This window comes from Giraffa tippelskirchi, chromosome 12 (assembly GCF_054371585.1).
Source record: "Giraffa tippelskirchi isolate mGirTip1 chromosome 12, T2T-mGirTip1v1.2.pri, whole genome shotgun sequence".
Classification (NCBI taxonomy): domain Eukaryota; kingdom Metazoa; phylum Chordata; class Mammalia; order Artiodactyla; family Giraffidae; genus Giraffa; species Giraffa tippelskirchi.
In genome coordinates this window covers 34,485,848-34,500,704 of record NC_137286.1, presented here as the reverse complement: position 1 = coordinate 34,500,704, position 14,857 = coordinate 34,485,848, and the positions used below count along the sequence as shown (strand labels likewise).

The 14,857-nt window shown below is 54.8% G+C and overlaps 1 protein-coding gene across 3 annotated transcripts in view; it reads right to left on the bottom strand.

The window, feature by feature from the left end:
* Positions 1 to 14,857, bottom strand: part of LINGO1 (leucine rich repeat and Ig domain containing 1) — a 215,501-nt gene that overhangs the window by 179,062 nt on the left and 21,582 nt on the right. For all 3 annotated transcript variants that reach the window (XM_081549521.1, XM_081549523.1, XM_081549522.1), the window contains exon 2: positions 11,076 to 11,178. The gene's annotated coding sequence lies outside the window, so the exon portion shown is untranslated. The remainder of the gene's footprint in view (positions 1 to 11,075; positions 11,179 to 14,857) is intronic.

The following is a 14,857-nucleotide window of genomic DNA, read 5'->3' as shown; positions in this document are numbered from 1 at the left end:
GAGCTTCCTGGAGGAGACAAGGTTTGGGGTCATCCTAGGGCTTGAAGACAAGTCAGATCCTGGCTGGCTGGACCTGGGGTCACACAGTGGACCCCAGCCAAGGCCCTCCTTCATCAGGCCTGCAAAGTCTCGGCAGCTTCTTTGGGGTTTCATTCCTCTGCCGAGGAGCACAGAGTTAGTTGCAGGATTGATGGAACTTTGCAGCTTCCATAAAGTATAACCAGGCCCCTCAAGATGGGGTTAGGAGGTCAGAATATTAAGGTTCCTAAGCACCGGATCCCCGCATCCCTATTCTGCTCCCTTGAAAGGTAACTCAGCCTGGTCTGGGCCAACCAGGAGTCAACATGCCAGGGCCTCCCCCTCAAACTCAGGCTCCCACCGTATGGGGGCTGCCTACAAGTGGAGACCTGGGTTGGGCTCTGAATGACAGGATATGCAGAGAGAGAGAGAAGAGAGAGGTCTACAAATGAATATACATTTTTATAAGACATGTTTAATTAAAGTAGATTAAAATTAATTTGCTTTAAGAAAATTAGAAGTGCCCTAGAGGATTTCAGAAGCAAGACAAAGTCCCTGAATCCAGAGGCGCCACAGAAGGGCCTGGAAGTGGGATAAGAAGGAGGGGCACCCACGCCTTTCCCTGGTGGCTCAGATGGTAAAGAATCTACCTGCAAATGCAGGAGACACAGGAGACATGGGTTCGATCCCTGGATCAGGAAGATCCCCTGGAGAAGGGAATGGCAACCCATTCCAGCATTCTTGCCTAGAGAATCCTATGGACAGAGAAGCCTGGTGGGTTACAGCCCATAGGGTCGCAAAGAGTCAGACACAACTCAGCGACTAACACTTACTTACCCATTCTCTGCACAGGGAATCCTCAGAAGGATGTGCCTCCCGCTTACACAGCACTCCGTACACCTCAAGATGTGGTCCGTGGGATAGCAGGCCCATTCAGCCCCATTATACCAGGAGAAACTGAAGTCCAGAAAGGGCATTGACTTGCCCAAGGTCACACAGCACACCTGTGGCAGGGCTCAATGGGCAGCTGGTCCCTTCTGCCAGCCCTGGATGTTTTGTTCACACTCAGCACCCCAAAAACCCCCCACCCCACAAACAATCCACCCCCTGACTCAGCTGCTGCCCCCCAGGATCCTCTCATCTGCAGGGTGGGGATTTTGGCTCAGTGACAGTCTGGCTCCTCTGAGGCCTGGCACAAGGAAGGTGGAAGGAAGCAGCCTGGGGGTTGGGGACAGGAGGCAGAAAGGGAAAGGACCCGAAATCAACAAGCATTCCAGAATTTTAAGCAGTTTTTGGAGGAAAACGAGGAGCAGGTTCAGCTGTAGCAATTTGCTCCAGGGGAAAATTATGTTCCCGTGCTCTATTATACAGAACAGAAGGAACATTTGGTGGGTTGAATACTCGTTAATTTATTTCTCTGTTTGTTAATGGGCCTGACGCACGCGCATGCTCATGTACACACACACACACCCCCAGGCATCAGCAGGAGATGGCGTTGGGCTCCCGGAGTTTTCCTGCCACCTTCCTTTGAAGTATCACTGGGATTCTTACACCCTCTTCTCAACGTGGATGCAAGGGGTCTAGAGGGAGGTGGTGTGCAGTTCAGAGACGGAGGTGAGGTAAGAGCCCCTCAGTTTCCTCATCTGAAAAATGGACTTGGCAGTGGGATGATCCAATGTATCAGGGCAAAGCCTTTGAACTTGGAACAAGTGTAATAAGACACGTGAAGTCATTTCAAGAACATCAAGTCTGCTGCTGCTGCTAAGTCGCTTCAGTCGTGTCCGACTCTGTGCGACCCCATAGACGGCAGCCCAGCAGGCTCCGCCGTCCCTGGGATTCTCCAGGCAAGAATACTGGAGTGGGTTGCCATTTCCTTCTCCAGTACATGAAAGGGAAGTCTAGAGACAGGCAAGAGGTTCCAACAGGGCCAGAGGAAATGACGCTCCAATGAATGGCTCCTTGACACCTCACACCCAGGAAGTCCAAATGAGGGCTGTCACACTTCTGCTTGGCCCAGAATCCCATCTCAGAAAACAAGACCATTCAGGCCAAACTGACCTCCCTCGACCCGGACTTTTCCCACCACAGGACCCATCTCCAGCATCTCCCCGCTCCACCCATTTCTTACCATCCAGAGGCCACCCTCCTCCCCACTGTGACCTCATGGCTCTCCTCCAGATCCGGCACTAGTCTCCCCACCAGGCTCCCTGCTTTCCCCGCCACTGGCTCTAATCCATTCTCTCCCCATGGGGGCCAGAATAGAATCGGAAACGCACAAATCAGATCCTGTCACTCTCCTGCTTTAGCACTCTCAGAGCTTCCCCCACCCACCACAGTTCTCCGAATAAAACCCGCCTCTGCTAGGGCCGCCCCTCTCCCTCCTTCCCCATCCACCAGCGTGCTAACTTCCTCCTGGTCTCCAAACACACCCAGCTCCTTCCTGTCTCCAGGCCTTGGTCTAGTCGTTCAGCCACCCTAGAATGCTGTTTCTTCTCAGACTTGAGATCATCTCTTCAGAAAGTCCTGCCTGGATCCCTTCCCCTCCAAGGTCACTCAGCCCACCCCAGCCACTCCCTGTTTCATGGCCCTGTTTACTTCCCTCCCAGTTTCATCACAGTCTGCCGCTGTTCAAATGATTTGAGGTTTGGGACTTCGCTGGTGGTCCAGTGGTTAAGAATCCGCCTGCCATTGCAGAGGACATGGGTTTGATCCCTGGTCCCAGAAGATTCCACATGCCGCCGGGCAACTAAGCCCGTGTGCTACAACTACTGATCCGACACACCCTAGAGCCCATGCTCTGCAACAAGCAATAAGAAGGCCGTGTGCTGCAATGGAGAGTAGCCCCCACTTGCTGCAACTAGAGAAAGCCTGTGCACAGCAACAAAGACCCAGCGCAGCCAACACATAAATACATAAAATTTATTTTTTTATAAAGAGAGAGGTTTCCCTCTGCCTAACAACAAATGATTTGAGGTTTGGCTCACTGCCACTCCCACAAGAATGGAAACTACCTGAGGGCAGGTGGAGTATATGTAACCTCCCTCTATCTGCAGACCCTAGAAATAACACCCAGCACTTAGGAGGTATTTTATAAACACATGAATGAATGAAGAAACAGGTAAGCTCTAAGCCAGAGGGGTTAGTGAGAAGTGGGCCAGGGCTCCCTGATCCCAGTGTCATCTGCCCCAGGCCCTGAAGGGTCTCAGCACTTCTTCCACTACGAAAAGGGAACAGGCAGGGATGAGGTTTGTGGAGCAGCACCTATGATCTGGGACCTTTTCTCTAAACAAGTCCATGATACAGTTACAGATCTGAGACTAAGGCTTGAGTCCTGGCACTGCCACTCTGTGCATCTCACTTGACCTCTCTGAGCCTCAGTTTTCTCATCTGCGTAATGGGGATAATAACAGGACTCATCTCCCAGGACTGTTCTGTGGGTGAATGAGATCTTGTTTTCAAAAATATGAGATGATGAAGATGATATAAAGACCCCATCTCTTGCAAATGAGGAAGCAGGAAAGGTTGTGGGAATTTTCTGGGTCCCACACTGGAAAGTGAGAAGCTAGGACTAAATGCAGACTTGTGTGACTCAGAATCCAGGCTCGTGCCCATGTGCTGGTCAGCCCCGGGCTGGGAGTGGGGAGTGGCACACAGGAGACCTGTCTGCCAGCTGTGCCTCAGTGGTCATGTTCCCTTATGTTCCCCAGATGAAGTGACTTAGGCAACCCCCTCCCAGTTCCCACAGGTTCAGCACAAAAATACTTTAGGAGGCGGGGAGCGCTGGCCAAGGAGAACAACTCAGCTCCCACCTCCCCTCCCACCATGCCTGAGGCTAGGGAGCTGGGGAACAGACAGTGGCCCAAGCCCCGGACAGGTAAACTGAGGCAGCCTATGAGCAAGTGTATGCAGAGACTCCCAAGGGTGGTCTAAGGTGGAGGAACGGGCAGGTCTGAGACTCAGGAAGTCTGAGAAGAGGAAGTGGCCCCCATGGCAGGGGAGGAGGAATACCACTCAGCAAGCACACCCTTGTCCACCCCCCAACACACACACACACCGGCCAAGGGCACAGAGCAGGAGGAGGCAGCAGGACTCCAAAGGTCCTGGGGACAGATTCAGGGAGCACCCACTCCCACTCAGACTACCTTCTGGGGTTGGAAGGTCATCAGTGAAGGTCTAGAGACCTAGGGGTAAGGCCGCCCTGCTGAGATCCTGCTTAGGTCCAGCAAGTGAGGGACGTGGCAGGCAGAGCCAAGGTGCCTTCAGCTGGCGGCTAGCGCACATTAAGAATTATTCCTCTCGCCAGCAAACAATTTGTTACAATATTCTTTGTGCGCTTTTCCCAGCTGGGTGCCCTCCCATACATCCTGCATTAATCCCAGAAGTCACTCCATTCATTGAGGACATGCCTGAATGTGCCTCCTCTTTTATCAGGGAAATTTTTCATTGTTTTGAAGCACTCATAGGTTTTAATTTGGGGTTGAGATTTTAAAGCCTCCTTCAGTAGCGAAGACATATGAGGTGGCTTGTGGCTGGAAAGATTACCTCTGACCTCCAACTTGTAAGGGCCCAGCAGGGGCCAACAGACCCTCTAGAGGAGGGGAACACAGCACCGCCTCTCCAGGAAGCCAGGGACTGCAGGCCTCAGTGCTGTGTGGCATTGAGACACAGCCTTGACCTCTCTGAGCCTCCCCAAGAGAGGTAAAGTCAAGGAAGACTGCATATTTGAGTAACCCTCTACTGAGCACGTTCAGGAAAGTCTGTGAGATGCTCACCTTTAAATCCCACAGTCCTGGGGGGTAGTGGGGCCACATAAAAGGCTAAAAGTTGGAAGTTCAGAACTTAAATGACCTGGGACAGGTAAGTCATTATCCTCTCTGAGCTAGGATGAGCTCAGTGCCGCCCTAGGCTGCTGGGCATGCCCAAGTTCAGAGTGGGTCTAACTGAGGGCCTGGCACATAGTGGGTACTCGGTAAGAGTGACTCTCCTGGTTGGACCTTCCCGGTGGTCCGGTAGTTAAGACTCCAGGCTTCCAACACAAGGGGCACAGGTTTGATCTCTGGTTGGCAAACTAAGATCCCACATGCTGCATGGTGTGGCCAAACTGAAAAAAAAGAGTGACTCTCCTTGCCCTCCCAGCCCACCACAGATCCCTTCCACTTCCCCGGCTTTCAGTCTCTTGGCCCTCAAGAAGTCAGACCCCCTGGTTCCTTAATCCAGGCTGCCCTCAGGGTGACGCCACCTCCAGCCAGAGCCTCTCCACAGGCCTTGCCAGTCTGGGTAGCTGCCACCAGCCTCCTCCCAGGCCTTGCACAAGGCTGCCATACTTCCCACCAGAGGTCTGGGGAGTCCTGTCTGTGCCCCCACTCACCCACAGGCACCATGCCAGGCTCTCTGCTGGGATCCAGGCTGCAGGCTTGCTGTCCTCCTGCCCTAAATCAGGAGACAACTGTCCCACTCCCACTTCCTAGTCCCCCACCCCCACCAGGGGTCCAGGGCTAGGGCTTCTCTGGGCTCTGAGTGCAACCCCCCACCCTCCCAACCCCAACACCATTACCACCCCCTTCCTGGTTTTTGCTCACACTATTCCCAACCAGCCATGCCCTCTCTACACTCCTCCTTGCCCCACCTCCTTCCCCAAATCCTCCTGAATACTAAGGTCCAGCCTCTTCCAGGAAGCCCTCCCTGACTTCTCCAACCCTTATCTCCTTCCCTTTCCTAGACTCCCACCATTTCTCCTCAGTCCCACTAACTTCACGTTGCTGCCCCAAACCAGGAACTGTGTCACCTACTCATTTTGGGGCCACCAAGCCCAGTACCACTGGGTACTCAGGAAGGATGGGATCATTAAATGATTCAGAGAGAAGGGCATAGAAGTCACCCACTGATGAAGTAGACACCTCTGTGAAGAGCCATCATTATGCCCATTGTGCTGATGGAGAAACTGAGGTTAAGAGAAGTGAAGCATTTACCTAAGCAGCAGGGCTGGGATGTGAACCAGCCCCACCACATGGTGCTGTTAAGACACAGTCCAGGGAATTCCCTGGCAGTCCAGTGGTTAGGATGCCGCACTTTCACTTCGGGTTCAATTTCTGCCTGATCAGGGAAATAAGATCCCACAAGCTTCGTGGCTCGGCCAAAAAAAAAAAACCCGACACAGTCCACAAATCCACATTCCACTGACATGACCCGCCAGCCCCGCAGTTCACACACGCTACCCCATGTGACCCTCCACTCCACTGGTATCTGTGCCACCAGGAGGCACAGTTAGGGCTAGGCACAGATAGCCCGGAGAGGCTGGGTCACTTCTCAAGGCCACACACACAGCCGCAGCACTGGAGCTTGAATCCGAAGTCTCTCAGTTCCCAGCTTGGTCAGAGCGCCTGATCATGACTCCTGTGACAGGGTCTGTAGACGAGCCTGCCCACCCTGGTGCCCTCCCTAGGGCTAGGCTGTGGGATGGCCCTCCCTGTCCCCAGCCTGCACACCACCTGCTCCCAATTATCGGCCGAAACCCAGCACTCCGGGGAGCACCCGCACGGTGGGCTGGCCTTCTGGAGGGGCCTGGCTCTCACGGTTCCGGGTGTTGACACAGACAGCCTTGCCGCGATGGCTCCCGGAAAGTAGGACACATAGGGGGAGGGTAGGAAAGCAGGTGCGGGCTGGAAACCCTCCCGCCCCCCTCCACACCGCCTGGACTGCGGGCCCACCATGGAAAGATCTCCTCGAATGACCTTGACAACTCCCGGAGGTGGACCCTGTGGGGCCTGGAGTAAAGGCCTGGACTGCCCATTGAGGGGAGAGGCTTGCCCCATGTCTCCTCCAGCTCCTCTTAGCTCAGTCACCTGGAGAGCCCCGGGGGCCGTGGGAAGAGAAGCCTCTTTTAGCAAGAACCCCTCTCTGCATCTAGGGATCACTTCACTACTCCCTCATCTGTAAGTGGGGCTCAGGTAATAGAGGTTTCCACATTCCAGACACTCAGGGAGACTAGGCTGGCTTATCCCGGCAGGCTCCGAGGAGGCAGCTCTCCTGGGCCACCCAGTAGACACTCAGCTGAAAGCAGGACAGACCTGGTCTCCCAAGAAATCGGCGGGGTAGCACTGAGTCCAGGAGCCAGGCTGGAAGGCAGGTAGACACGCCCACCCAACAGCTACAAAACCACACCCAGCATCTCACCAGGGAGCCTAGGGTCTCAGAAGCCAAGAGGTACTGCCCCCTATGCAGACTGTCTGCTCCTGAGCACAAGCTCAGGCCATGTTCACGGTTACCAACTGTCATCACCACATCCCAGCCTCCTCCCAGCTCCATCCTGGCCTGAGAAATGACGACACAGGGTTCCTGTAGAAGGCACCAGGGTGTGGGGTTCAGGCTAGAGCCAGAGGGGCTTAAAGGCTAAAGGGGTGGAAGTAAAGACAGTTCCCTGCTCTTTGCCCTCCCCATGCCAACCCCCCCTCCACTGTTGAGCAGAAAGGAGGTGCAGCCCACCCCATCACACACAACCATCATTCTCAAGGCTGTGGGCGCCCATCTTCAGTGTCCCCCACTCTCTTGTCTGCAGCTCAGGCTCCATTCCTCTCTCTCCAAGCCCAGCTCAAGCACTTTTATTATTCAGAAGAGCCTCTTGATTGAAAAGGCCTCTGAGGCATCTCACAAATAAGAATCCTTTAATTGGGAAGTTGTTAACTTCTCAAAGAAGAATTTTAATTTTGGTTCCCCACCACCTCCTCTCCCCCGAAACCTATGAAAACTATGGACTAGAAACAAAGACAGACAAAGCCAAACACCCCAGGGCACCCCATCCCCAACAGTGCCAGCATCCAAGGCAGCAGAGACAGAAGTGGCAGCTGGCCCCTGCCAATTTGCACAGAGACCACAGACCCCCACCTAAGAAGTATGAAGGCCTGTGTGAAGGCCTCGAACCTTTCCCTTTGGGTGTGCCTGCTCCATCCCCGCCTCACCACCCACACAAATGGTGGCAGATGGCTGAGGGGTTCAAGGGATGACAGGGCACCCAGAAGTGGGGTCGACCATGTCTATTGGCTTCCCAGAGCCTGACTCTTGATGCACATCTCCCCACCACCCTCTCTTCTATCCTCGGTCACACTGTCCTATAGCAGACGACTACAGTTAACTGAGCATTTACTATGTGCCAGATGTTGCTCTAAGCCCTTACGTGCACCAACCAACTTAATCCACACAAAGTCAATGCTGTTACATTCCCTGTTTGCTGAGGAAGAGACTGAGGCCCAGTAAATGGCCTGAATTTACATCATTAGTGAGAGGCAGAGTTGAGACTGGATTCCAGGCAATCTGACCCCAGAGTGGGCATAATCCAAAGGGCCACCTTCACCCGCCAGCCCCCCTCCATGACCTGTGTGCTCCTTGAGGATCACGGCCATGACCAGCTCATCTCTGGGTCCCCAGGGACAGCACAGAACCTACCAAACAGCCGCACTTAGTCAATGTGAACAATGAAAATGAACGAAAGGAGTGTTAAGAATCCGCCCTTCAGCTATGCCCGTGCTCAGGAACTAGATAGGAGCCTGGGAGCTGCAAGCAAAGATCATCCTAGGCGCCACACCCCTGGGTCATCTGCCCAATGTGTGAGCATTACTGGGGTGAACACAGGTGCACAGGGAGGGGCAGACTTGGAGGGGGCCACGAGATGGGCCCAGAGATCAGGGAGGCTTTCTGGAAGAGACACCTACCCCCAGACTCCTTCCCCGGCTCTCCAAGGACATGGGTCACTTCCCACTCTCCACCTAGGTAGGAGCAGAAGGGAGGCCTGTGTGACCAGTAGCACTGATTCAGGAGTCAGTAAGTGTCCAAAGGTGGTGGGTGTGCCCCTCCTGCAAGGAGACCTGGGCAGGGCTGGCCACAGACAGAGAGGCTTGATTTAAATGCCATCAACCCCGCCAGGAAGTGAGAACTCAAGGGCTATGGCATCTGGGACCCCTAGCTTCACCTGCCCTTCCCCTACCCCATCAACCCGCCCCCTCCCCTCAGACCACAGGAACGCTGGAGGAACAGGCAGGAGGAGGCAGGAGACAGCAAAGAAAGACTGGGCTCTCTCCAGGGTTTGGCTGAGTCAAGTCTCAACTCCTCAGCAGGCCTCAAAGTCTCCTGGTGACAGCCTGGCCCCTCCTCCTGGGCACCTCAGCCACAAATACTCCAAAGTCTCCACCTCTGTACCTCTGCTTAGCCTGGGCCCTCTCCCTCCTCCCCCAAACCTTTTCCACCCATCACAGCTCCACCTACATCATCTTGTTCACGCAGCATTATTTATGATGACACACCAAGGAAAACAATCAAACCCCACCACAGAGAACTGGTTAAACATGTAACAGCACACATAGGCTGGAACATTACGCTGCCATTAAAAATCACATTCCAGAACAGTATTTAATGGTGGGAAAATGATCTTGGTGTGATATTAAGTGCAAAAGGCAGGTTAGAAAACAATAAGTACAGTTTGATCCCAATTATGATATAAATACATATTTTGTAAAAGACTGACGGGCAAAACACCCAAGTGCTCACATTTTCTATGGAGAACACGCAGGCTTCTTTATTTATCAGAAAAATAGAACATTTTAAATGAATTCGACAGCCTTCGAGGCTCAGCACGGGTACCCCTCCTCCAGGGCCCTCAGGCCCCCCAGCCAAGAAGGCGGCTTCCACTCTATGTTAGTTCGCCGACTCCCTGCCCACCGAGCTTCCGGTGCTCATGCTGTTGCCTGAGCAGTTGGGGGCACGGTGGGGAGTGGTGGAGAGGGCTGCGATGCTCCCTCCGCCACAAGAGTATGAGCAGGGCCCAGTCACCGCCTCCCTGCCGCCCCTGCCCCCAGCCCTCCCATCACCCGCGGCTGCCTTGCAGAGAATCCTGACCACCTGCTCTCTCCCCATCTCCCAGCAGCAATTACAGGTTAAACTGGAGGGCTAATTAGCTGCTCATTCCACCCAGGGCTGACTGATTAGCAGGAATATCTTGATGGAGGTAACTGGACTCCAAAACGAGGAGGGCCAGGAAGGAGATCCTGCTGTCTGCTCCCTGCCAAACCCTGCAGCTTCCTGAAGGGGAGGACAGCGCCGGCTGAGCCTCGGCCACATCACAACTGTCACCCAGTCCTTCAGGAGAAGGGGCCGCCAGGTCTTCTTCCTCTGAAAAACTGGGTTAACATTCCAGCCCAGCCTGCTGCCCCCAGCCCTCCCCCAGCGTGCCTTCTGTTTAGCAGACCTTCTCCTGGGTCACGGAGGCCTGTCAAGAACAAAGCATTAGCCCAGAAAAAGAGTGGAAGTCACTTGGTCAAGGTTACAGGCAAGGCTAGAGAGGCAACAACCCAGGTCCTCCCCCCCCCCATCAACCCCCTCTTCGGGACTTGCTATGGCTTCTCCACATTCCCTCCTACGGGACCAGAGTGGGGGGCCTGTCACCTCCCACGTTCTGGGTGTCCTGCTCCTCATGATAGAGTCCAAGAGGCCATCTGCTCTGCTCTCAACGAGAACCAAGGTCACCCGGCTGCCAGTGCCTGTCACACGCACACACCTGGGGCTGAGCCTCCTCCTGCCCTGAAGGTGTCAGGACTCACACGTTTACTCTGGCTTGGAGCCCCGTGAAATTCCCCATGTCGGAGCCAGTGCCAGCCTCCTGACAGTTTCTTGGACCCTGATTGTCTCAGTCCACACGTTCCCACTCCCGCCTGACCTGGAGTCATGCACACGTTTTGTCAACAATGTGACAGGACCAAGGACAGAGCCCTCCAGCTCACCACGAGAGACCTCCCGCACCGCATGGGAACCCGATCGCCGGCACGTCCAGGAAACCATGTCGCTCAGAAGAATGCCCCAGGCTTCTGAGCTGGCTGCCGGTGCCCTGCCACAGCCTGGACTAGTAGGACGCCCACGGCCACAGCAACCCTCCTGGACTTGAGTTCAGGCTGAGGTGGGAGATGGGAACCCCCCGCGATGGCCTCCCCACAGCCTCTCCCTCGGGGACACCGCATCCACCCCCCATGGCCCATGCCACCCGCACCCCCCAGCGGCCCCGAGCAGCCTCTCACCTCAGGTCAGGTGGGCTCGTAGGGAGTGCTCCTGGGAGGGGCACTGGTGATCTCTCTCTCTGCCTGTGGGCACAGGGGCCTCAGGGCCTGTGAGGGCAGGAGGCTGTGGGAGAAAGAGTCAAGCCATCAGCCAGAGCAGGGGCAGCACAGGACGGTTCTGGGGGGCAGGGGGGGCCATGCACACAGAGGGTCTGATCCCACGAGGCTGGGCAGTAAATACACATTGCACACACAGACTCTCCCTCTGGTTGACACACTCAAGTACACACTCCCGTGTGTTCTCACTCATTTGCACACTTGTGCTTATATACACTCACACACATGCTTTCACATGTACATAATGCACTTAGTCTCTGACACACTTACCTATCACTGGCACTTACACCCACATGCACTCTCACTCACTAACACACATACCCTCACAGGCCACCAGCTAGGGCAGTGGGGCTCTGGGAGTGGTGGGGTTCCTGGCAGCAGGCAGAGATGCGGGTGTCTGGATATGCCTCCCCCACCCACCAGCTCTGTGACCTTGGGAAAGTCAAGTCTCTGAGCCTCACTTCTCTCATCCATATAATGGGGATACCGTCTCTCCAGCCAGGGCTGCTGGGAAGATAAAAGGAGACAAGAGATGCACAAGCTGGGGCATATAGGTGCCCAGCCAATACCAGGGACTGCCTTCCTTCCCAGCCCGGCACCAGGAGGCAGGCCCGGGTTGGTCCCTGAGAGTGGGTGCTGCAGAGCCCCAGGCCTCTCCCTGGGCCTGAGCCCCAGCTTCCCAAGGGTTCCCAAGGGTTCCCCGGGTTCCCAAGGATGCCCTCTCCCTGCCTTCCTTCCCCTGCCTCTCCTGGTTTACTCCTTCACCAAGCATTCTCCGAGGGCAGCTTGGGTCCCAGTCCACCCACCCTCCATGAGTGGGGACAACACTAGGGAGTCGTATCCTCTTGGTGAGGCCCCAAGACACAGGCCTGGGGCTGCAAGTCCGAGGAGAAAGGTCGGCTCCCAGCTCTCTCAGTCGCTGCCTGCACGGCCCTGGGTCCAGCTCTCTCTCCCAGCCTCAGTTTCCTCAACCTCCCAGTTGTTCAGTCGCTAACATACATCCGACTCTGTGACCCCATGGACTGCACCACACCAGGCCTCCCTGTCCCTCACTATCTCCCAGAGTTTGCCCAAGTTCATGTCCATTGAATCAGTGATGTTCTTTAACCATCTCATCCTCTAAGAAAAAGACCCAAGTCCCTTTCTGAGCTATTGCCAAGAGGTTCCAATCCAATCAGTGTTTCTCAAAGTGTGGGACACATGCCACAGGGTTCATAAGGGGATTCTAGGTGGTATGCAAACAATTTTATTTTCATAGGTGTTTATTTTTCCAATGACAAGCATATCACAGCTGTGATTTTACGGATGTGTGATGTGGGGAGCACTGGGTAATCCACCTTCAAATGTGAGTCAACACAAAAACAAAGATTAAGAAAATACAAGTGCAGGTGGCACCCAGAGGTGGCTATAACCCCAAAGGTGAAAGGGAAACACAGTCAGCATCTCACACGGCCTGGCTGCCGGCAGCCCTCATGAGGGTGAACAGTTCCCTTCTTCTCTGACAGGCCAGGTCAGCCTCCTCTTTTCCTCTTAATTCCCTGTATGGCACCGTACAACACAGGCCTGGACCCCCAGGGGGACTCACAAGGCCTTCCAGACAGGATGGATGGAAGCGTGGGTGAATGCAACTCAGAGGTGGTTATCATAACATGAGCAGAAGATGGCAAAGGCCTCTGAGTCCCTTCCAAAGTCAACATTCCATCAAGTCTAAGATGCAAAAGTGGAATTCCTAGCTACATGGTAGGTGAATATGGAGGAACCCTCTAGAGGCAAGTCTTCTTGTTTCACGGGCTGCAAACTTCTCCTCCAAGAAGGAGGCAGAGAAATGGGCACTGAGCAGGTTCCAGGGTCCACCTGGGCTTTCTCATCCTGACAACAGAACCACAGCAGTGTGAACCCAGTAAGAGAGGGCCTGCCTAGCTCCACAGTTCACCAGCTCCAAATTATAACCCCTGCTGCCAGCAGATTCCCAAGGGTGCCTCCCAATGGCTGCTGACCTTGGAGGACAGGACCAGACATAGTGATGCTAGACCGGGTCAGAGGGGTGGCCAGAGTCTGGGCTGTTCCTCAGGCCTGGGTCCTCCAAGCCAGGCCTATTCAGGCAGGGGTACCCTGAGTGGCTGCCCAAGCTGGCTCCCAGTAGATTGGCACAAGTCAGCAAGGCCCAGGCCAGCCCAGGCAGCTCCGTCCCGGGCAGGCCTCCAGACCACCTGGCTGGCGGCCCTGAGCCCAGCTCCACCTGAGCTGGCAGGGCAAACCATGCCCACAGCTCCGCTCCAAGCACCCAGCTGCCACGTTCCATGATAATGAATGGGCCTCCCGTTCCCTTCTCCCCAAACCTTCCCGAAGCTCCCACCCTCCTCAGTGGCATAACAAGGAGTTGCTGTGGAAATGGGACCAGGCAGAGTGTGACAATGATTTGGGGCAGGGGAGGAGATGCAGTGGGAGCCGGAAGCTCTGCTGGACATGGGGGGGGGGCGGTGCTGTCTGTGTGCCGAGTCCTAGAAAGGACATGAGATCCCAGCTTCAGGCCTCAGAGCCACAGCGGGTGATGGGGATCACGGCAGAGGTGGGGGAGGCGCTTCTGACCTGTCTTCCTAGCTCCTTGGCCCTTCAGTGGAGCCCAGGGAGCCCCGGGAATCAGATACCTGTGTGCTCAACAGAATTAACACAAGCCCTTAGGAATGTGAGACTTTCACGGAAACAACTACTTCAGGATGCTGCCAAAGTAGCTTCAGTACTGTGGGGGCCTGGAACCCAGTAAGTGCTCAGCAAACACTGTGATCAAAGAGAATGGTACTGGTATGTATATATGCACGTATGTGTGTGTGTGTGTAAGAGAGAGAGAGAGACAGACAGAGACATGTGGCTATACTGGTCAACCCAATCACAGAATCGCAAAGTTTGAAAGGCCCACAGCCATTGTACAGATTGGGAGACTGAGGCCCAGTGAGGGTCAGGATCAACCCAGCAAGTCAGCCAAAAAGTTAAGCCCAAAACCCAGGTCTCCTCTTACCCAGACCAACCGCTCTACCCAATATCCCTGGGTTTTCTCTCATTAATTCATTCATTCCACTTTTGCTGAGCAGTTACTCTGTGCTTGGTGACTGGGATATAGAGAGGTGAAGGACACTGCCCCCACCTGCCAGAAGCTCAGAGAGGAGACAGGCAATCATGGTCAGAGGGAGAGGGGTGGGACAGAGATCCAAGGGGCTGCAGGAGCCCAGGGAAGGTTATCATGGGGATTTGAGTTATGTATTTCCAAGCCATGCATCAGAGAGACCTCCAGCTGTCCCCAGCTTGTCTCCCAACTGCTCCCTCAGTGCAAAGCCCCCTACACTTCCCACACAGAGGCTTCCAGTGTGGGACAGTAGTGAGCCTACCTGGGGCCCTCACCTCCAGGTCATGGGGGCGTTCCCCATGAGCACATCCGATCCCCAGAAATAAGAAACCATGAGAAAAACACATTATACAGAAGGAGTTCAAAGAAAGCTGGTGCCCTGACTGCCCTCCTCCTCCCCCAGGCTCAGCCTCCTCTTGCATTGTTCACTCTTTCCTTGTTCATTCTTGCTTTCCTGGGCACCTTGCACGAGCCGGGCATAACACTGGGCCTGGGTGGAGCAGAGAACAAGGGAGCCCCAGACATCAGCCATCACACTCAGAGATTTCAAGTCCCCATCTCTGTC